This window comes from Perca flavescens, chromosome 12 (assembly GCF_004354835.1).
Source record: "Perca flavescens isolate YP-PL-M2 chromosome 12, PFLA_1.0, whole genome shotgun sequence".
In the NCBI taxonomy this organism is placed as follows: Eukaryota; Metazoa; Chordata; class Actinopteri; order Perciformes; family Percidae; genus Perca; species Perca flavescens.
The window spans coordinates 25,071,349-25,093,083 of record NC_041342.1 but is presented as its reverse complement, the minus strand read 5'-3'; the positions used below and the strand labels follow the sequence as shown (position 1 = coordinate 25,093,083).

Below are 21,735 nucleotides of genomic sequence, written 5' to 3'. Positions count from 1 at the left end.
ATGTGCGAAATAACGGGAGAGGAGAGAAAGCAAACGGAGAGGTGGAGGTATGAGGAATGAACAAGTGTGGGAGGAGTGGGAAAGACACAAACATAAAGTGTAAAAAAAAAAAAAAAAAAAGGAGAGAAAAGAGTGAAAGCGGAGCTGCATTTGGAGGCACTAAGTGACTCCGAGGACAGGGCTTGGGGGAGAAAGAGAGATGTGTTCTGTATGCGACCCGGATGAGAGCAAAAGAGACAAGGAGATAAACTGTCAAGAGAAGCCAGTGAATCCGGAGCGACAGAGAAGGGAGCATGTATGCATTTAGATGTTAGTCTCACATGTGCGGAAGGCCCGAGCGAGGCTAAAATACTCGGCGAGAAATGTCTTAAAGAGGGGGGAGAGAGAGAGAGGGGCAAAGAGGGACAAAGTGAGTGAGAGAGATGGTGGCGGTGATTCGTTGATGCTATCTGGGCACAGGGAGATGTGTGTGACACAATCTCAAATTGGAAATCGCTGTTTCAATCTCGCCTCACTCCGTGGCTACCCGCTCCACTGATAACAAGAGCAGCCTAATTCTATTAAAAATATCCTGTGAGTGCAGTGGTGGCTGAGACGAAGACAGTGAGAAAGAGAAAGGGGAGAGAGGAGGAAGAAGAGGGTGAGTGACGTAGGAGACAGAGGCCAAACGGGGGGGGAGAGAGAAGAGAGAGAAGGCTGACTGACTGGCGAAACAAACCCGAAAGACAACAGTGAGCCTTAAAGCACTTGGACATGGGAGAAAGTTTTGCCTGTCTTTTTTCGTATCTCTGTACCCCATCTGCCCATCATCTCTCTCAACCTCTCCAACTCATCAATCAGCCCCCTCCATCTATCTAACTACCCATCTGTCTATTTATCGCTCTATCCATCTGCCAGCTCTTATCACTCCCCGCAGGTGACTGTTCTCGTTAAGGGCAGCTCTCTCTGCTCTACTCGTTCATTTTTTGACTCTTCAAAACCATTTGCTTGACTTTTTTTTTCCGTTTTCGTGCGCCAAAGCTAACCTTGCAATGGAAAGCCCGTCCGACAGCCGGTTGCTCTTTCATGTCACTCTTCGATCTCCTTAGCCAACTGGAGTGCTCGGAAAGTACTTTGTTTTCCAGGTTTGACTGAAGATAGAATGAAGTGGTCTGCTAATCACCAATCAGCCTGTGGATCAATCTGAATACACAGAGGGCTGCGAGGGAATAGGTCTTCAGCCAAATAAGACTTTAAAAAGTCTTTGCCTCCATAACAGTTGGCCCACTGAGATCAGAGATTGTCAGTAAGACAAAGGAGTTGATGGAGATGAGAAAAAAACTCAAATCTGAGGGTCAGCCAAAGAGCACTCCAAGACCGTATCATCTTGCTTTGCCCGGCTTAAAAAAACATCATAATTCTTGCTATTATTTGTGAGGCTGCTGAGATAAAGTGGAAAAGAAAGCAAGAGAGAGAAAGCCAGAGTGTCAGGACCAGAGTGTGTACATGGGGATCGGTCTATAATAAAAAAGTAAACAGCAATGACTCCCGCAGCCAGGCAATAAAGTGTCAGGCTAATGAATTAATCAGACAGTCATTAGTTTCTATCTGCTGAGGTCCGAGCCGACTGCTTTTTCTTCTTCTCTCTTCCTTTACAGACAGAGACAACGGGGCACGCAGGGAGTGAATGCTCATTCAGCTGTGAAAGAGACTGTGTGTGTGTGTGTGTGTGTGTGTGTGTGTGTGTGTGTGTGTGTGTGTGTGTGTGTGTGTGTGTGTGTGTGTGTGTGTGTGTGTGTGTGTTGATGATGGGCTGTCATAGGAATAAACTCAATCTGAGGCCCTAAATGTGAAAAGAGGGGGGGAGACGAGGTGGGGCAGAGAGCAAAAAGGCAAAGTCAAAGAAAGATTGTGGGGGGGAAGGGTAGTGGCCGGGTTAGCTCAGTTGGTAGAGCAGGTGCACATATATAGAGGTATGCTCCTCGACGCAGAGGCCACAGGTTCAATTCCGACCAGCAGCCCTTTGCTGCATGTCATTCCCCCCCCTCTCTCCCCTTTCATGTCTTCACCTGTCCTATGGAAATAAATGCCTGAAAAAATAATCTTTAAAAAGACTGGGGGGGAGGCGGGGGTCAGACAGAGAGAGCGAAAGAATTAGGTGAACAGTTGGGAGACAGTCAAAGCTGAGAGATAAGATACTTGGATTAGCAAAGAGAGAGAGAGCGTGAGAGTGAGAGATGAAGAGGTTGAGATACGGAGAAGGGCAGTTGTGTAATCTTGGCTTTCAAAATGAGTTGGCCACTGCTGTGGTCAAAGGAGGAGCTCTAAATTGAGATTATATTGTGGGAGAAATAGGTAGCGATACGGAGACATTCATAATGACTAAGATAAAAGAGGTCCGCGAGCCGAGGATCAGGACAATAGCCGTTTATGAATCTGCACGACCAGCTGATACTTAATCCCCCTTCAAATATCCCTTAATTTAGTCCAAGAGGAACAAACCGTACACAAGACACAAACTCAAAGTAATGCATAAATAAAAAGTCGGTGTTTGTCTCAGATAAAAGTCCTCTCTGTAGCTGCCTTTGTGCAAAATCATTCTCGCAGTTGTAACCTGTAATATTTAGCTCGGTATCAACGATGTATGCAAATTGAATAGAAATGAGGAAAATAGGCTACAGATCCCAAAATAGTTAAACAAATAAGACAATAATGGTTGTTTAAGACGGAGCTCTCACAATCAATCGATGAAACAACTGGGCCAACACCTCCCAAAAAGATGGGTTTCAGTTGGCTTCCAAGCAAACTCGGGTTTGTGGTGTGAAAGCAATAAAGCGGACCAACCACACACTTTTGTGATAGTAGATATAATATTTAATCATGAATTCAAAGGCCTAACTACATTTAGGCTTACAGTAAAAGATGCTTTGTTTTTCGTCTCTTTTATTCCATCCTGTTCATAATCATTCATAACACATGGCCAAGTGGCAGTCTCAACTAATAATGCTCATAATCAGTTATTTCTTCGTGTTCTTTGTTACACCAGAGCATATTTATTTGGCAGAAAAGGCTCTGCTCTTTGAGGGATCTCTTAGAATCCGACTAGCAACAAGCGCACTGCTGGGAGAGCTAATTCCCTTTAATAAACACACATGAACATTTAATCTTACTTAAATCAACAGTAGCAAAAATATAGCACATACTGTAAGGAGGAGGCTGGGATGGTGGAGTTGAGGGATGGCAGCAGCAGACCGTGTTGATAGTGAGAAGTGTCAGGTTGTAATTGCCGTTCTGTACACATGGATGAATATGATTGGACGCTGTTAGCCAAACAGCTGATGAAGGAGTCAGTGATTGTGAAGCATGTTTGAAACAGCTGATGCTAATCAGCTAATACAAGCACAACTTAAGTGCCTGAACGCTACGCTCCTTTAAAGTGCTGTCAGTGCATTTAACTTTAAGTTTAAAGCTCTTGGTTTGTTGGTAAAAAAGCCAGTGTGAACACAAAATGCTCTTTAACCAGTCTCACAATCTAAACCAACATCATGTAATCATGTAATGTTGAAGTAAATGTTGACATTGACAAGAAGCGCTTCCTCTTTCTCATCGATGGCCAGACCAGAAAAGGAAGGAGGATTGGCATTTGTCATGGATTTACTCTATCTGCTCTTCTCCACACCTGTCCCCTGTCTCTGTTCCGCGAAGAAAGAAAAAACTGATCAATACATCAGATCGACGGCTTCAGAGATTTTAGCCTAAGCCCAGCTACGTTGTCAACGGGCTGTCATTCACCCCTGGCTTCCCCAACACATCTTATTCCAACATAGAGACAGGTATTCACTTTCTGGCTTTCAACTGTCCGTGGAAAGTAAAGCACGCCCCCGTCGTCCATTCCGAAGGATTCTGACAAGAGGCGATGGTGTGTTTTTCGGGAGGGGCTAAGCACAGAGATCGGACCTCGCGATCGAGAGGAAAGAAAAGGCAGGGGGGCGGAGGTGGCGCTGTGGAGAGGTCTGCTTGTGAAAACAGCCGCTTGTAGAGGCTTCGCTCAGGAAATCATCAAACAGCAGTTGGTTAAGGGTTTCTCTTGTTCCACAGCAGTAAAGATACCCTGATGATGTGACACCAGGCTGAGCAAATGAATGTGACTTTTGGTTCTGGTTATAGATAGTCCCATTTTGTTCGACATGGCCTTCCTTTCTGCCACTGGCAGCAAGCTGAATGGAGGCTTGGCATTTGAAAGGAAGCCGAGAGATATGCTGGCGGATTAATCCTTTCATTAGAGAAAGTTAATTGCGGCAACAGCTGCATCTCTCATGTTTACACGACTGATGGTTTGAACGCCATCCCTTTAAACGGAAAAAGGCAATTATCAATAAATGCATGGCAATCTTGCCATGGTGAATTGAGCTCAAATTAGGCTTTCTTCTTCTCCGCGCCGCATATTCGGGGGCTCAAACAGCCGTGTTTGCTGGCAGCACGTGGTCTTTTCCAGAGTTGAATTGTCACACAACAAAGATAAAACACTTGACTTTTTGCGACGAAGAGTTCCCAAGGAGAGTGATCAAAGGTGAGTCATGATTTCTAGCTGATGAGGAGGAGGGGAGATGAGGAGAGAGCGCAGGGAGGCAGGGAAGGAGGGTGAATAGGGCTCAGAAGTTGTGCAAGCTGAAGGGGAAGAGTTGTGTTGATATACTGTGGAACAACAACTTCAACAGAAGAAAAGCTTGCCAGAAAACTACCAGTCTAATTAGATAGACTGGTGATTGAGAAACTGAGACAGTGTGGCTCTCTACATCCTGAAGTTCCACTTAAAAAATGAGAATCAAGAGTAAGAAGACCAAAATACAGAGACAATTCAAAGAGGGGAGAAAGCCAACCGGATGACTGAAATGAAGGGCAGCAGGGGAGTCCAACAGCGAGAAGGGATGGATGGAGGACAAATTACACAGGGATCACAGAGGTACAAAGAGGAGACAGAGGAACTGAGGTGCTGAGGAAGGCAGAGTAACATTCACCGTTGGAGCCGATCAATTTCCTGTCCCCTCAATAATAGATGTGACGAGCACGGTGGGTTGATATCTGTCAGGCTTGACCGACCAAAATACAATCCCCACCGGGAGCATACACACACACTACATATAAACACATGCTCATATGCAAGCTCACACACAGTCAAAAAGAATGTCAGATTTCAACACATACTCGAAGCACAACTTATGAGCTAACCTTGAAGCACGAGGTCGCAAGACAAACAGAGAAATGGAATTTAACACAGAATGGAATTTGTTTGTGTTCGCCGAGGCCTTCGACGTCATCTCCGTGGTCGCCCGCTGATGCACTGATGTCACCGATACTCTCTTTTATCAAGTGATCTTTCTGTCCATTTCACACATGGAGACATAAAGCAGCTCACACCGCCGCTTCTTTTTCTCACGCCCTTGTGTTGTGTCCTTTCTAATCTCTCACCCTCCATCTTTCATGGGACCTAATGTCACGTCACACGCACATTTCCGAGGCCGCACTGCACAGACGCTGGTGCTTTTAACCGTGCAAGAGCGTGGTGGTGTCAATGCACACACACACACACACACACACACACACACACACACACACACTAGCATCAGGTTACCTAACAGCTAGCGGCAGCGGCAGGCAGAAGGTGGAAGGCAGGCATGTGGAAGAAGCCTCAGCGTGACAGAGCACAACAGAAACAGGCTCTCACTTCAGCCCATATCTGTCAGGACCCCCTTGTGTCGCTTTACACAGATGTGTCACACCAGAACACACACACACACACACACACACACACACATACACACACACACACACTACACATTTGCTTTATCTCCATCGGTTCCCCGGTAGAGGGGTGGGGGATGCACTTCAGGCTTGTGATGAGATTGTGTACGTATACGTGTGCACCTACATATCGGAGGAGTGTCTTTTCATGTGCATGCTTTTGTCTTTGCTGACATTTGCCATATTGGGTATGTCACAGCATATCTGTGTGGATGCATGCAAAGAGAGGCTGACAAAAGTAGAACAGTGGAATATATTAATGTCTATGGTGTTGGGACACCACAAGAATAAATAAATGAACACGTCAGTCTGACACATTAAAAACCCTTTAAACACAGTCAAGACGTGGAAGAGCAGCGCTCATACATGCAGTATATGGAATCCAATAGCGGCGGGGGGGGGGGGGGCACCAGGATGGTCATTTTGGGCAGAAACAAATATTAGGAGTTCAGAGACATTTCAACTGCCCGATGGAGAACAAAAGAATTCAATTTGTATTCATACATAAAATAGTGATACAAATGTATGAGCCAATTTGTGTGAGTCAGCTGATTGTCAGCAGTATAGTCCCCATCACCGCCTGTCAACATTGATGACGAACACAGAGCGAATGCTGCCATAATAAAGAAGCATCTCAAGCTCAACCGCTGGCAACAAGTTGAGCAAACGCCTCTGTCGTCAAGCACACGACAGCATGTCATTATTATGTTTGAATACAAGTGTGATTTATTGACTCGTGTATAAGGAGAAATTTCAAGCACCTATAGGAAGACTCTGTTCCTGCTGTGCTATACTGGAGCGCATGCTTGCTGCAGGCTTTCAAATGATGTGTCATTCGTGTTTTTTTAACAGGGGAGCCACAGGAAAGCTGAGTTCTACTGAAAAAGAAAAAGAAAAACATGCAGGTCTTTTTCAATGCAAATAATAATAGAGCTATCAATCAATCATCATTTATTAATGACCACACGACCCAGGTCAGTGGAATTTGCTTTTGGTACAGCATGGTGGGTAATCAGTGTCAGTATCATCAAACATAGACAGATATCAACATCACAGCACAACTGTCAGGGTTGGTGAGAAGTGCACAGTTCTTATTGGAGTGGGGAAAAAAACATTGTTTTTAAAACAGGATGATTTGGTGAGCAGTGACATATAGCGCCTCCAGGAGGGCATCAGCTGGACCAAGCCGTTATAGATGAGGTGAGTATGCTCTCTATGATGGCTGTCTAAAACTGAAGGAGTGGGCTCTGTTTTACTTAGATTTTTTTTTTTTTTTACCAAAAACAGTCTTTGCTGAGCTTTTTTGGTAATGTGTTCTGTATTGATGTTCCATTTGAGTAGGTTGCTAATGTGTGTGCCAAGAAATTTGAATAAGTCAGTGATGGCTATGGGTTCCCCCTGAGACGTGTATGGGGATTTTGGGGGAGGGGGCTGTGACTGAAATCTAGAATGAGTTCTTATGTTTTAGATGTCTGGAGATGGAGGTTTTTATTAAGGCACCAAGTGGCTGCTTGGGCGGTATCAGTCTTCGTTGTTGTTGTTTATAAGTTCATATATTCATATTTAAGAATGATGACTGATCCGTGGTGGGATGTGAAGTGGTTTGTGCATATATTTGGGGTGCTCTCTAAAGACAAACTTCATCTAAAAAAATATTTTTTGTGCTATAGGCATTAACACAGATTCTCATTGCCGTATTTTGTCACTACATGTTATTTTTCCAAAAATATGCTAACGATGCTTTTGCTGCTCAAAACTAGCTTGAAGCCTCCTTGGATTTCAAAGGTCAGTTAAGCTAAAAAAATCCTTGGCACCTACTTAAGTATATTTTACTTTGGGAACGGTTGCCATGCCACAGTTGCCAGAGAATATCATCACCGTCGTCCAGGTAGCTCATACCAAAATATTTGGTATTTTGGATATTTGGAAGTAACACTAGCTAATGTTAAAAAGTCTAAAGCTTTGTACTATTCCCTGACATCTCCTGTCCTCTCTTGGACCTCCATGGACTCGGCAGCCTAAAACCTCTGTTATCTTCTGACTCATTATTGTCCTCAACAATGCTTTTTTTTTTTTAATCGGGGAGAGAGGCAGAAATCAAGGGTAAGTACATACCCTTTAGATATTCCCAAATGCAATTTGCATTGTTTGACCTTTGCAACAAGATTAAATGTATAATTGGTGTCCGGTGTGTGGTCATACGTAGTCAACCCCTCTCCAGACAGAAATAGATCTGTCAGTGTGTATTAAGTATTAATTCCACTGATGGTGGCACTGAGTAATAACATTGATATTCAGCTGTTTTGCACAGCAACATTAGCCTTGAATGCCCTGCACACCAACACAGGTGTTTTCACTCATGGTGGCTGATTACATTAGAGTTAGACACAAGGGGGTAAGCTTCGCTTCAGAACTCGAACCTCCTATGGCGCCATTTTGATGCAACAAAGCGATCACCTCCCGTTAGCAACCCATTGAATGGCATTCATTTTGACGTCACTTTGACAGCGAATAACTTTACATCTGAAGCGTTTAAAGGCTCTATTTGTCCATTGTTTATTTCTAAAGAAACACGACAACGTATAAAAGGCTCCATTACCTTGTACCTCACGTTATGGCTCCGTAGCAGACATTTTTGTAAAAATAGGATAACGATTGTGTCATAACCAAGCGACTTACTGTCACATAGTAGAGGAATTACTCTATAGTAAAGGCAGTTTCGACTTACGTTAGCTGTTTAATTACTAATGTTAACTATCATTTTAGTTATTATGTTATCTCCTTACATATACCTACACTCTCCGTCTCTGCAAGATTCAGAATGATTGAGATTTCTCTTGGCACAGCTACCAGAAGACTTCCAACTTTCAGACAGGTTACTCACGTCACATTTACGTCGTCTCTCTCAGTTGGAGGCTGTGCAGTAACACTCAGCGCTCACCGGAAAAGTGCTTCTAATATCCTTCACTGGTCTCCGTCCAGAGCAATGGGATCTGTTGGTCCATTCTTATATACTGTCTATGGTTAGACAAAGCTCTGCAGGGAGATTGCTGAGGTCACTAAACTCCACTTCCTGAATGTCTTAAAGGTGAAAGAGAGGCGGAGAGATGTCAGTCAAGCCTGTGTAAAGCCACACCCAAACATCTGCCCATGGGATGGGAAAAAAAACGTGCTCTGGTTTATTGGCATTTCTTTAAACCAATCACAATCTTCTTGGGCGGTGCTAAGCACCTGACGGAGCCTTGGCAAAATATTTGTGCGAGAGAAAACTCAAGATTGGACAGATAGTCTAAATAGCTGTCTCAATGTACCATGCAGAGATCTGAGGATCAGTTAACCATAGTCCTCATAAATCCACCGGAGTTTAAAATTATTAATAAGTTGGCATGTTAAAAAACAAAATTTGTAGATAAAATACTTAATGTTATTCAAAAATGGGATCCTGTATGCATCCCTAAACAATATGAAAGTCTGATTTGTTTTGTAGTACCGGTACATAAAACATTGTCTTTTAATTCTTTCCACACAACATAGAAATATTCGAAAAGATACAACATGAAAAAAATTAATAATACATCTATTACTAGAAACTCCCTTAAACTTTCAACTCCTCTTTCATGCACCATTTCCATTTTTCAGACCAACATTACTCAGGCTTTTATTAATAGTCTTGCAGTAGGTGTAAAAATAGCTGGAATCAGTGTACAGAAACAATATGCTGGGGGGGAAAAAAAGTATTATGATAATAAAAAAGTATCAAGGCATTTCTAGGCCAAGAGAGGAAAACTGCTTCCCAAGAATGGAGCATGACTCCCCAGTGAGCAGCTCACTCTGTGTGAAGCAGCCCTCTACTTAGAAAAGGAAAAAGAATAATAGTCCAGTTGAAGAGGGATGAGTGACAAGACCGTAAAGAACAAACAACCTTTCCGGCTAACACCATGTACAATGCAACAAGGAACAGATTCTCCATCCAAAGCATGCTCTGTCAAGCTCTACACATGAATCCCGCAATGTAGCGCTGTGAAGTCCCTGCCATGTAGGCCAAGCCAAAATAAATGTGATGTCAATGCAATAATAAACGAGCATTGTGTTTGAGTGTGACCATGATAATTAGTCTCAAGATGGTATGTTAGTAGAGAGAAGGCTCATAAAATATAGAGGCCATTTGGCGTGTACTCAAGAACAAATCTGTATTCTAAGAGCGTAGGCTGTTACACTAATGTTCTACATAGTTTAAATCTGGCAGAGGCACAGTCAGAAAACTTTGTTTGGGGGGGAAATATGCTGACAGTTCCAGGCAGCAAACCAGAAAGATTACTGAGTCAGCGCACGTATGTAGATGTGCGCACCCGTTTTCAGACACACATAATACACATGCCACACACTCCACTCACTAAAAACAGTTTTGTTGACTCGATTGCCCCTGTGCCCGAAGGACCGCAAGCATTAACATTGAAGGTTTCTGACAAAATTGGGGTCGCCGCTGAACAGCGCAGCAACTCAAGGTCGGGCGGATGATAATGATGTTTATGAAGTCTAAATCCGCAAAATAAGATTCCCTCTGTATCTTCCCAAGTGCCTACCTGCCGAGCAAGCCTCCATTGTGACCAAGTGTGAAAGGTCTGGTACGCAATTTCAGCTGGAAGCCGCTTCACATTGTGTGGTGGAGCCGAGGATGGAGGCTGAGGAAAGCACACATAAACCTGAGAATCAGGGGGCTCATAGTGTATTTGCCAGTAGCAGGCAGGCAGGTAAAGAGAAGAGACATATTCCTACAGTTTCATGCAGTGAATTATAAGATTATTGTCCCAACCCCCTCCAGCGTGAGAGGGGGGGACGCAGTGGCATTTTGACAACACTAATCACCTCATTCTGAACCTGTTCTGTTTGCTTAGGAAAGCGGAGAAGTCTCCTGTGGCTGAGTCCCGGGAAAACATTGCAGTAAAAAATTAAAAGGCGCAGCAAAGGCCTGTTGGGAGGTCCAAGAGCTCTTGGTTCGAGATGCTAGCTGCTTGCTCAATTTGTTACATGGTGTGTTTTCACAGCTTCAATTCAGTCAACACCCTCCCCTGCCATGACACCCCCTTCTGAGAAACGGCAAATACATCTTGGCCATCCCCTGAGGAACTGGCAAATAAAGAATAAAAAGAGACTTTGTGTTGCTTTGAAAGTTTAAGGCTGTTTTCCTGCTCTTGTCTTTTCATTTCTGTTGCATTAATTATGCATATAAAATTAGACATTTTGATTAAAGCATCAAAAACACAGCAGCATGGATTTTTTTGGAAGGGAAACTTGCCCGGCCTAATTGAAGTGTGCTTTAATAGCAATCAAACGCAAAGAAATCAGTGACAATGAGACTCGATTGGTGTTGTTGCAAGCACACACAGCTGGGCTGCCGTACTTACAGTCACTGAAATGTACATGAAGGAGATCACTGTAGATAATAGAGGAATAAAGATGAACACACATAAGCAGTGAATTATACTGTACATAATGCTTTGGAAAAGCAGCCATGTGCATCAAAGTATGACTGGGACTGACCAATTTTACCACAAAAATTCTCTTCCACACTCTTACATATACACACAGGCACCGCCTGGACCCCAAAGTGCTGCTACACACCCAATTACAATTACATTCTGTGCTCAGTGCTCCTCGGGGCCAGGGTATCGATGATTCATTTTGCCTTTTATCAAAGAAACAGGAGTGCCATTAAAAAGAGATCAGTCAGCCACCAGGCTTGAGAAGTCTGCTTCTAATTGGCCATTCATCAAAAAGCCTTCTCAAGTAGATCACAGCGCTGAAATATAACGCATGATAACACTACATTAATTACACTACTGATGAACCTCGTTGCTCTGTAGCTCGCCCCTTATGTTTCTAGAGAGGCTGGAAAACGCACAGATCCACACACACCTGGACACGAGCACCCGACTGATGTTGTGATAACATTCGGAAAAGGCAGCTTGCTCTAATACATGACAGGAAAGAGTGCATCACACCAAACAAAAAATCATGGTATTTATCAATGTAATTTGACACTGGGATAAGCACGAACAAACGTTCCCTTTGCCTCTGTATTTTTAGCTTCAAAAACCCCTCCCTGAGGTGCTGCCATTTCATCTGCTCAATATCATCAGTCAAGCCTTAAAAAGTTGCTTTCAGCCACTTCTTTTTACAGCATGTCCGGCATGTTTTAAAGGAGACAGAGCATTGGTTTTAAAGGTATTGTAGTCACTGTCTCTTGGTTGCCTTTGTTCAACTAAGCAGCCATCAGGACACACACAGATGAAGCATTTTGAGCTCCATTTCTCTTCTCTCACCACGTGCAGGGAATTCTCCCTTTCATCCATTTCCTGATGCACTCTAACTAGACAGTTTTCGGTCATGTCCCAAAATTTTGCGTGCTAGCTCTCTTGTTTCTGTCTCTCTCACACACACACACACACACACACACACACACACACACACACACGAACAGCTGCACATCCACTGACAATTCATCCATCTCTGAATCTCTCATTTTCTGGTTTGAGCATTTTGGTGCTTTTTTCCCCTTCTGAGCTGCTGGATCAGCTGGGGCCGGGTTCATTACTAAGCAGTTGCCCAAAGGCCAAGAAACAGAGAGACAACAGTTATTAGCGTGGTTACTGAGCAACTACGGGGTTAAAACGGGCATAAAAAGAGCCACATGTGAGCTCGTTTGCATGTGCGCACGAACACATCTACGGCGTTTCCTTTAGGCACAGGACTGATGAGGAAGGAATCTTCAAAGTAACGGAGTGAAACGCAGATGGTGTTTGATGTGTGGATAATGATTTAGGTAAGGCAATGCAACACTTTCCACACATCCACTCAAAAGAAGTCTGAAACTGCCAGAAATTGCGATCTTTACAAGGCATGGGAAATGTAGCTCTGAGGTCTTGGATGCACCGATTGTTCCTAAACCAGCCTGTCTGTGCAACTTCCTTTCAAACATCAAGCACCATACAGAATAAGAGGGGCACCTTGTGGGAACCGAACTCCTGCCCTTGCCGACTCTTGTGCATGCCAGTCCCTGTACAGGAGTTCAGGGTTACGCACAGCAGCTATCAGTTCATCATTGTCATGCAGTAATTCAGTATGTAATGTGCCTCTAAATCCCTAAGAGGCTGAGAAACAGACACACTGTCTACACAGAGCATGCTAAGCCCAGTCAGTGTCCTGCAGGACCGGCTATTTAACACAGGAATAAGCCAATTATCTTCATGGAGTAGGCAAATTTACAATAGGATTTACTCAATTCCTACAGGACTCCTATGTCAGGGGTGGCAGCTTATACTGTAGGTTTCTTTCTGTCATGGCCACACACACACACACACACACACACACACACACACACACACACACACACACACACAGACAGACACGCACACCTGCAGCTGATGTGATACATGCAGCCGTGCAGATGCACATTACACCACCAGCACAAGCAAACACCTACACTCAGAATTCCCAGAATTACTGTCAGCCTTGATAAAGATGAGCCAAAACACACAAGTGATAAATAACACCAAAAAATGAGCTACTATCTGCACACGAAAATTCAATTCAAAAGCAATTGTTCAGGGGAAAAGAATTGTTAATTTCCTCAGTATGATAAATTTAATTCCAAAACACTGGTTACAGTCATTGACACCTTTTCTCGCAAAGCTTATTAAAGCTTTCCTAAATAGTGTTAAACCATGGTGAAATTATTTAAGCAGCTACAGTTACTGCCTTCAATTTCATGTGTGCTTATGAATTGAGAAATAGGGACGTAAATGGAAAGCCAATGAAAGTTGTCAAATTGAAAACTGCGTTTCCATCATGTTTTAAAGATTTGCACCAGAACTAATCACTGGAAAGTGATGTCTGAATAGAGAAAATCTTATTTAACATTGAATATTATGATTTCAGATGGCATGTGCTAAAGGGCTAATTGTAGCCTCCTTCCATTTCAGTGCAACTAAGTGAGATTTGACCCCCCTTATGGATTCCACCTTCATTATCCTTGTACATGTAAGTAATGCAAGCTGGGCTGTGGGACTGATCTGCCTGTTCCTCGATCTGTTCTTCACTCGTACACCTTGGTCCTCCCACCACCATGACTCATGATTTAAAGGGAAGTTATGAACAAGCAAATTTCCTGGCCAGATCTCCACACAGAAATCAAACAAAACTTTGAAGAGAAATGCTTTGAGCCCAAAGTTTTTATAAATGGGAAGGATTTTATCTGTTGTCCGAATGTAGAGGAGAGGTAGGTCGATAAGTGAAGGACTATGCATTTGTGTGCTGTCTGGTTAAGGCTCACATTCCTTCTACTGAGCAGTTGAGGTTAAATAAGTGCATCACAAGCTGTTTTGAAATACCAAAATGTTCTTATGAATGGTTTCTAAGCAGTGTTTGGGCAAGTTATTTGGAAAATGTAATCAATGCATACATGCTTACTTATTGACAAAGTAATTACATTACTTAAAGGAACACGCCGACTTATTGGGAATTTAGCTTATTCACCGTAACTCCCAGAGTTAGACAAGTCGATACATACCCTTCTCATCTCCGTGTGTGCTGTAATGCTGTCTGACGGCTCCAGCGGCATCAGGCCAGCACAGAACATGCAGGTGAATGGTTCCAGCAATCCTACTGCTCCGAATAAGTGACAAAATAACGCCAACATGTTCCTATTTACATGTTGTGATTTATAGAGTCACAGCGTGTACAAAAAACAACGTAACATGAGACAGAGCCGTCTTCTAACTGTAAACAAACCGGGAACTATATTCTCAAGCGGAAGAATATAGTACTTGGGCGGAGTGATATGCTCGCAGCAAGCCTGTCTGAGAATATAGTTCCCGGTTTGTTTACATTTAGAAGACAGCTGTGTCTCATGTTACGTTGTTTTTTGTACACGCTGTGACTCTACAAATCACAACATGTAAATAGGAACATGTTGGCGTTATTTTGTCACTTTTGTCACAATTTGGAGCAGCAGGCTAGTTGGAACCAGTTACCTGCAGGATCTGTGCTGGGCTAAGCTAATGCTGGAACCGTCGGACAGCGTTACAGCACGCACGGAGATGAGAAGGGTATGTATCGACTTGTCTTACTCTGGGGGTTACGGTGAATAAGCTAAATTCCCAATAAGTCGGCGTGTTCCTTTAAAAGCAAAACAAATGGGTTAAATAAATGGGTTACATTACTCATTACATTACTTTCACTATCAAAGGTGCCTTTAAACAACTCAAAAGCTGCCACATCCTCACATCTAATCTGTATTTAACACAAGTAGAAACAAGCAGCTAGCTAACAAGCTAACTTTATGCTTAGCTGCGGAGACTGACCGCAGGCAGCACTAAGCTGCTAAACTAAAATAAGCTATCTGAAGGTTAGCCAGCTAAATATAGGGAAAACTACTGGCGGCTAAAGAAGACACAACATGTCAGAAAAAGACTTACCATGCGGGAGGCACATTTTTCCTCTTATGGTAGAGGCTAACTGCCTCCTCATACTGCCCGCTGCTGCGCAAGCTAACACGCCGCACAGCAGCCTGTCCTTTGACCGCACAGGGAAGAGATTGATATCTCCCTTCCATCCAACTCCCTGTGACACAGCAAAGACACCCAAACTGTCAATGTAAAGGAATGTTAATTGGATTAGTAAGTGTAATGTAATTCTCGAATTGAAAATTGTCATACCTTAGACTATTTTGAAAAAAGTAATCACGTCACTGTTACCCTTAAGTAATGCGTTACTGCCCAACACTGGTTTTAAGGTCATTCTTTGCTGCTGTTTCAGGGACCCTGGAAACCTTCAATTTACACATTGTTCTTTCAATAGACTACATACATTTAATATTTCTGCACCTGACGTGTGCCAACATTGAAAACTCCTTTCAATAGGGTTTGACAGAAATATGACACTCAGTATCATTCTCCAGCACTTGATTTCTAGCTCAAATTCTACTTTTCATCAGAAATAGCTAGAGAAAAGATTCATTCTAGCTCACCACTCCCATTTCTTCCAGCCAGTGGCAGCAAGTCTATAACCAACAGTCATTTAAGCTTTCTCGTTCTGTCAATGTCTGACTCTCTTGCCCTCTCCCTATTTCATTTCTACACAGCAGGGCATAAATGTAAATACACAGACAACACACTCACCGACACACACATTCAGCCCGGAGCAGCCTCCTGTCTTTCTGTATAATAATGTCTCCAGTGGAGTGAGCTTCTGTAAATTTTTTTTATATTTGAGTCCTCCTTCATCCCACCCATCCAAACAGCCATCCACCACGAGCTGGGAGTTGCCCCCACCAAACTTATATCCCACTCTGAAATTCAGTCCACTCTGGCAGTAATACAGACCCCCTGCTGACAGCAGAAAGAGAATGCGCCTCATACTTTCAACTCTTGTTGAAGAGAGAAAATTGAGGCAAATCTGAATAACATGTCTGTGTGTGTGCATGTACAATTTCTAGACAGTTTGAAGACAAGGACCTATGACTTTCCTGTGTGTGTGTGTGTGTGTGTGTGTGTGTGTGTGTGTGTGTGTGTGTGTGTGTGTGTGTGTGTGTGTGTGTGTGTGTGTGTGTGTGTGTGTATGCGTGTGACAGACATTGCAGCACCACCCCACAGGCCTCCACAGAGAAAAACACTGCACTGCTAGACATAGCCATTTCCTCTAAATGACCGCCCCCCCCTCCCTTCCACCCATCACCACCAGGGAGCAAATGGCTCCATGTCTCGGCACAGCACTGCTCAGGCTGGGGTCTGCGTGTCCTGCTCTAACCTCAGTCTAGGGACGCCAGGGACACAGCGCTGCATCGGGGGGGGGGAGGGATGGGGAAAAGCGTGAAGGATGTTCAAGCGAAGTCGCACACTTTTCCTGAGAGATGCGTGCCGCGGAACTCACTGCGAATTATCCGTCTTGAAAAGTCAGCATCAGCAATCATGTGTCTTCATCTCCTTTGATGCGCGATCACCATCAAAGGGCACTGAGGGAAGGTCTAGTACATCACCCTTTACATCTATCTGGAGTTTAAAGGGAGCATCACATATGGATAAAACATGTCTCACCAGTCAGGTAATTGGAGAGGATATAGTTGAGATTCAGTTCCTGCACAAAGTCACTGCAGAGTCACAGGCTTTTTCGCACCCCCTTCAAAAGACTGACACCCCAGGAAAAGTACTCTACCAAAGGTTTTATACAGCTCATTCCATTTCCCCCATGTCTGGAAAGCAAGAAGAGAGGACTACAAGCAGGATCTTAGGCGACGTTAGATCGCGGAAGCTCCTTGTTTCCTTTCCCGTTTGAAACAATAGGAAAGGGAATTCTGCCATTACATTATCTCTGTATGCGAGGGCCCTAGGGAATTTTCATGTCTTGAGCACTAAGCATTTATTTCCTTGTTCTCCACAAAGATCCCTTGGAGGCCATGTTGTCTGATTCACTTCACTGCGGTGTCAGCCAATGAATGGTACGCGTCCGTCGACTGCCACACACTCTTTCAGAAAAAGAAAACCCCCCCAAGGGTGCACATCTCAAGAATTCTCCCATTCCTCATTAGGAGGGAATTAAAAAAGGAAATAGAGGCTCACTGACTTACCATGTTCCCTGTGTGTGTTTCCCATAATTGGGGTTGCATATAAAGCCATTATTCCTCACCACAGAAGGGTGATCAGCATGTTTAGAAGCGTCTTTAACATTTTTAAGGGCACGTCATTGATGGAGTTTGATTGAGTCTTTAAAGAAAGGCAGCCAGTGGAGTCTCTGGAACATAATTAGTAAGTAATCTGTCTTCCTGGCGAAACTTTACTAGGCAGGAGAGGCAAGAGAGGCAGGAGAGGCAACGAGGTTATGTAACATTGGTGGGGAAAGATGGTTAAAGAAAATCTTCATTCAAGACCTGAATTTAAATTCCTTTCCCCAGCGCATCTTTGACTCTCTAGTTTCTTTCTTGAACACACATACACCTTTTTTATATGTCCTTGTTTTTTTTGGGTTTTTTTCTTGGAGTCTGCCAGTGCTTTTCCATCCTCCCTTCTCTTTCAGTATCCCACCATCTATCCTGTACGTTTTGCTTATCATTGGCCATAATACATAATGTTCGCGAATGGGATGCAGTGTGTCCTTCGCTTGTCACAACTGCAGCACCTTTCTTCTATCCTTCAGGCACTTTTATCGCCGGCATAAGTCCCTGACTAAGTGCAACCTGTCCGGTTTCCACCACCACCACCACCACCCCCAGCTTTCCCCTTTCTCTTCCTCTCTATTGCCTCATTTCCACTGCATGGTTCAGCTCAACTCAACTCACTTTTGGTACCAGGTCCTTTTTCTCTATTTCATTGTCCACTGCGGTTAGTACCCCCTCAGTGAAGCTGGGATTTTCAGCTGATCGCCATAGCGGCATCAGTGAAACTGCCGTGACATCATTTTCAACGTGACACTCACTGAATCCTTCCATCCTTCGTCAATTGTACGGTGTAGTGTGCATAAATCTGGGTCCAGTGAATACAAAAATTGTGGTCGCTATTGGCGGTAGCTTTTCTATTTTAATAAACGGCGGGTGTGTGCAAGATGTCCCGTGTCGTGTTAGTGATGATTCTCTCTGACCAGTCAGTGGTCTGCAGTGTTTTAACTCCACCTTCTAGTATCGTCTCAGCACGCTTGGAACCTCAACCGAGGTGGAAACAAAAAAAGTACCAGGTACAAGGTACTATCCACAACTTTTGCTAATGGAAAACCGAAAAAGAGAATCGAGTAAAGCCGTGCCGTACCATGCAGTGGAAATGCGGCATATCTTCCTCCTACTCTCCACTCATTTTCCAGTCTTTCTTCTAATCTCTCCTCATGTTCTGCCCCACCCCTACCTATGTCCACCTTTCATCTACTCCCCCTTTCTTCATCTAACTACCCCTCCTCTCCTCCCTTGATGTGTCCTAACCTTCCCTCTCCCTCTTCTCCCTCTGCCCTCCTTCACTTCCCCCTAACACTCTTTGGCCCCCATCTGGGTAAATGCAAGAGATATCTGGTGTAAACAATTGTGAACTGAATCCTGACACACAGATTGTCGCACTCTCTCTCTCTCTTAATAACATTAGAAGAGGAGAGAGCGTGTGTCCAATCACTAGTCTCCCTCGTCCTGTTTTCTCCAACAACAACAGAAAAAAGAGCCCTGCGATGCTACGGCTGGTCCCGAGAATATTGCAGGAAAGCGCTCATGCAATCAAAGATACAAACAGTGAACGATACTCAGAGATAAACATATGCACTAATACCCACATATTGTACCAGACACACAAATATAGTCTTGGTGTTCACACACATTGAACTGATTGTAACCATTTACCCTGTTGGGACAGTGATGTAAAATACATAAGCTTTCCACATAAATAAACATGTCTCACCCTGATGAGAGCCATTAAGTGTGTGGGAGTCATTTGTGTATCACATTGTATATGCTCAGCAAGAGGCTGCAAGAGCACGGATTTTCCACTTGAGAATTGACCCAGCTGCAAAGGTGACTGTATCGAAGGCTCACCATGCTCTCTACATCATCAAGAAATTATATATAGATATGGAAGACCCACTTTTCTTGCTCTTACAAAAATATACTACCCAGCAGACTGCAATAATCGATGTAACCTAGGAAGGCAAGTCATACATCTAAGCAAATGTCTTTTTCAGATGCTTATGGTTTTACACATACACAAACATTATTACTATTTGTGCACACCAAAAAAGAAGCATTTTGCACAAGCGCATCACGATACGCCTGGATATGAAGCCAAATACGTATTATCACCGCCTTATGTGGTCGCGTAATAAATGGATGCAATTAAGCCGGGTTTTTGGAGCGACTCGGAGCCGATCAACCTCATTAGAGACGCGCTGAACCGCGGAGAAATTGCGCATACGGACGGCGAGCAGGTAACATATTTGCCCCGGCGTGTCGATGCTCGGTATGTGGCAGTCTGGCAGTCGTTGCTCCCAGCCTTCCTTCAGTAACGGATGCTTGCAGACAGACAGGGGTGCGCACACGCACGCCGCCTGTCAGGAATCGGCTCGCACGCGTAAAAATATTGCGCCGGTCCAGTTTGCACAAAAAGTGAGAGACCCTTCTCCTCACCTTGTGGTCCGGAGAAAACATGGACTACAAATCTGGCAGAATCGATAAATGGATCAATAAGAGAATCAATCAGTGTATACAACATTTATGGCGCTGACATTGCCCCACATAAAAACACATACGAGTGTGCGCCATCGGACAGGTCCTCAATATCTTTGACCAAGGGCTCCCAATTAGGACTGCTCAATGTCGTCCACTATGAAACTGATCCCGCTGTCATATTTATTAGAACTACAATTCACAGCTAGTTTCACATGCCGCTGTAAGGGATATACTTTTATGACGACAAAAATCCTGCAAAACGCTTCGGGCTCTCGCAAAGACGCACGGAGTCCGTCCGCCGTGAGAATAAACCACATGCATCGATTTCACTGAAACAATTACAGGCAACCACAAATTAATGTTGAAGTATTTTGAGTGCCACGTTCCTTATCTCAATTTAAAACGTGAGCTCTGGTGAATGTCAAGCAGCGGTGCCAAAGAGCAGGCGAGCAGAGAGAAACGCAATTCCCAAATAGCATATCAAGCGAGGGGAAACTAGGTCTGATCTTCAGTCAGCCTGACCGCCGTAAAAAATAAATAAAATAAAAATAAAAAATCACACACGCTCTCAATGACAGGATTATCTGATTTCAGTCAAATTGATTGTGAATTTACCTCTGAATGTCGGATCTCGGTGTGATTGTCTCAAGTTTCTTCGTCCGTCGCCCGTTCAGCCCGTCAGCCGGTCACAAAACTGAGTCCAAGAAGGACAAACGCTGTTATCGCGCTTCTCTCTCTCTCTCTCTCTCTCTCTCTCTCTCTCTCTCTCTCTCTCTCTCTCTCTCTCTCTCTCTTTCTCTCTCTCTCCCCCCTCACTCTCTCTCTCCCTCTCCCTCTCTTCTATAATGTGACTTTTCAAAATCCCTCAGCACGTATTGTTTGCTAATTTCTCGTTTTCCTCTCTTGATCTCTTCATCACCGCTCTCTCTCGGAAGTGAATTATTATTGGGATGATGTCCATCATCACTTTAATCACCACTACGTCTTCAACCACCACCATCATGATCATCATCACCATCATCATCACGACATCCAAAAATCAATACAGCATACTTATTTGCATCATAGTCATGCCTTAAGGTATACAGTGTATGTTTGTCATTCTCCGATAGGCTACTATTCCAATAACTGACAAGCTGACTGCAGTCTTTATCATCGTTCATAAATTCAGAACATGGCATTCTTTATAAAGGGTTTATATGTTGTAGCTAATGCCTTAATTAACTGCTAATAAATACTAAAGCTATAAGACATTCAAACATAAACTGTATTTATTATTTTTTATTTTATGGTAACCCAGAACTTGTTAATGGCATATACTAGAGCTGTAAAGCCTTAGTAAACAACCATACATTAAGCATTTACTTTAAAAGAATAAACCCTTCATAAAGTGTGATTTGTTAAAATGTTATTTTTTTAAGTCCTGAAGAGTTATGTGTTCTTGTTGATGTCATTATCAGCTATCATATACAGTAGATCTCTTTATGTCTTTAGTGTCTGCTTTTGACCATATCAGTGAACTACTAGTGCAATGGAGCAATGTTTTTTTTACGTGTGGGTCCCTGTTTGGTTTGTATCATCCACACACTTTTTAGAAGCTTTACAAATGTTTTATGAGGAAGAAGGTGGATTTACCTTTAAAGATACACACAATGCATTTTCTGAAGGTAAACATCAATTTGTTGACAATAAAACTCCACAAGGCATCTTAAACATACATTGCTCCTTTTTTGCAGCCCAGTTGCTGCATACTAATCTTTGAAAAT

General features: G+C 43.5%; 1 protein-coding gene across 1 annotated transcript in view; it reads right to left on the bottom strand.

Annotated features, from left to right (window-relative positions):
• The window catches only part of cdh24b (cadherin 24, type 2b), a 150,692-nt gene extending 130,039 nt beyond the window's left edge, over positions 1-20,653 (bottom strand). The window contains exon 1 of the mRNA XM_028594338.1: positions 20,585-20,653. The gene's annotated coding sequence lies outside the window, so the exon portion shown is untranslated. The remainder of the gene's footprint in view (positions 1-20,584) is intronic.
• Positions 20,654-21,735: the final 1,082 nt, after the last annotated feature.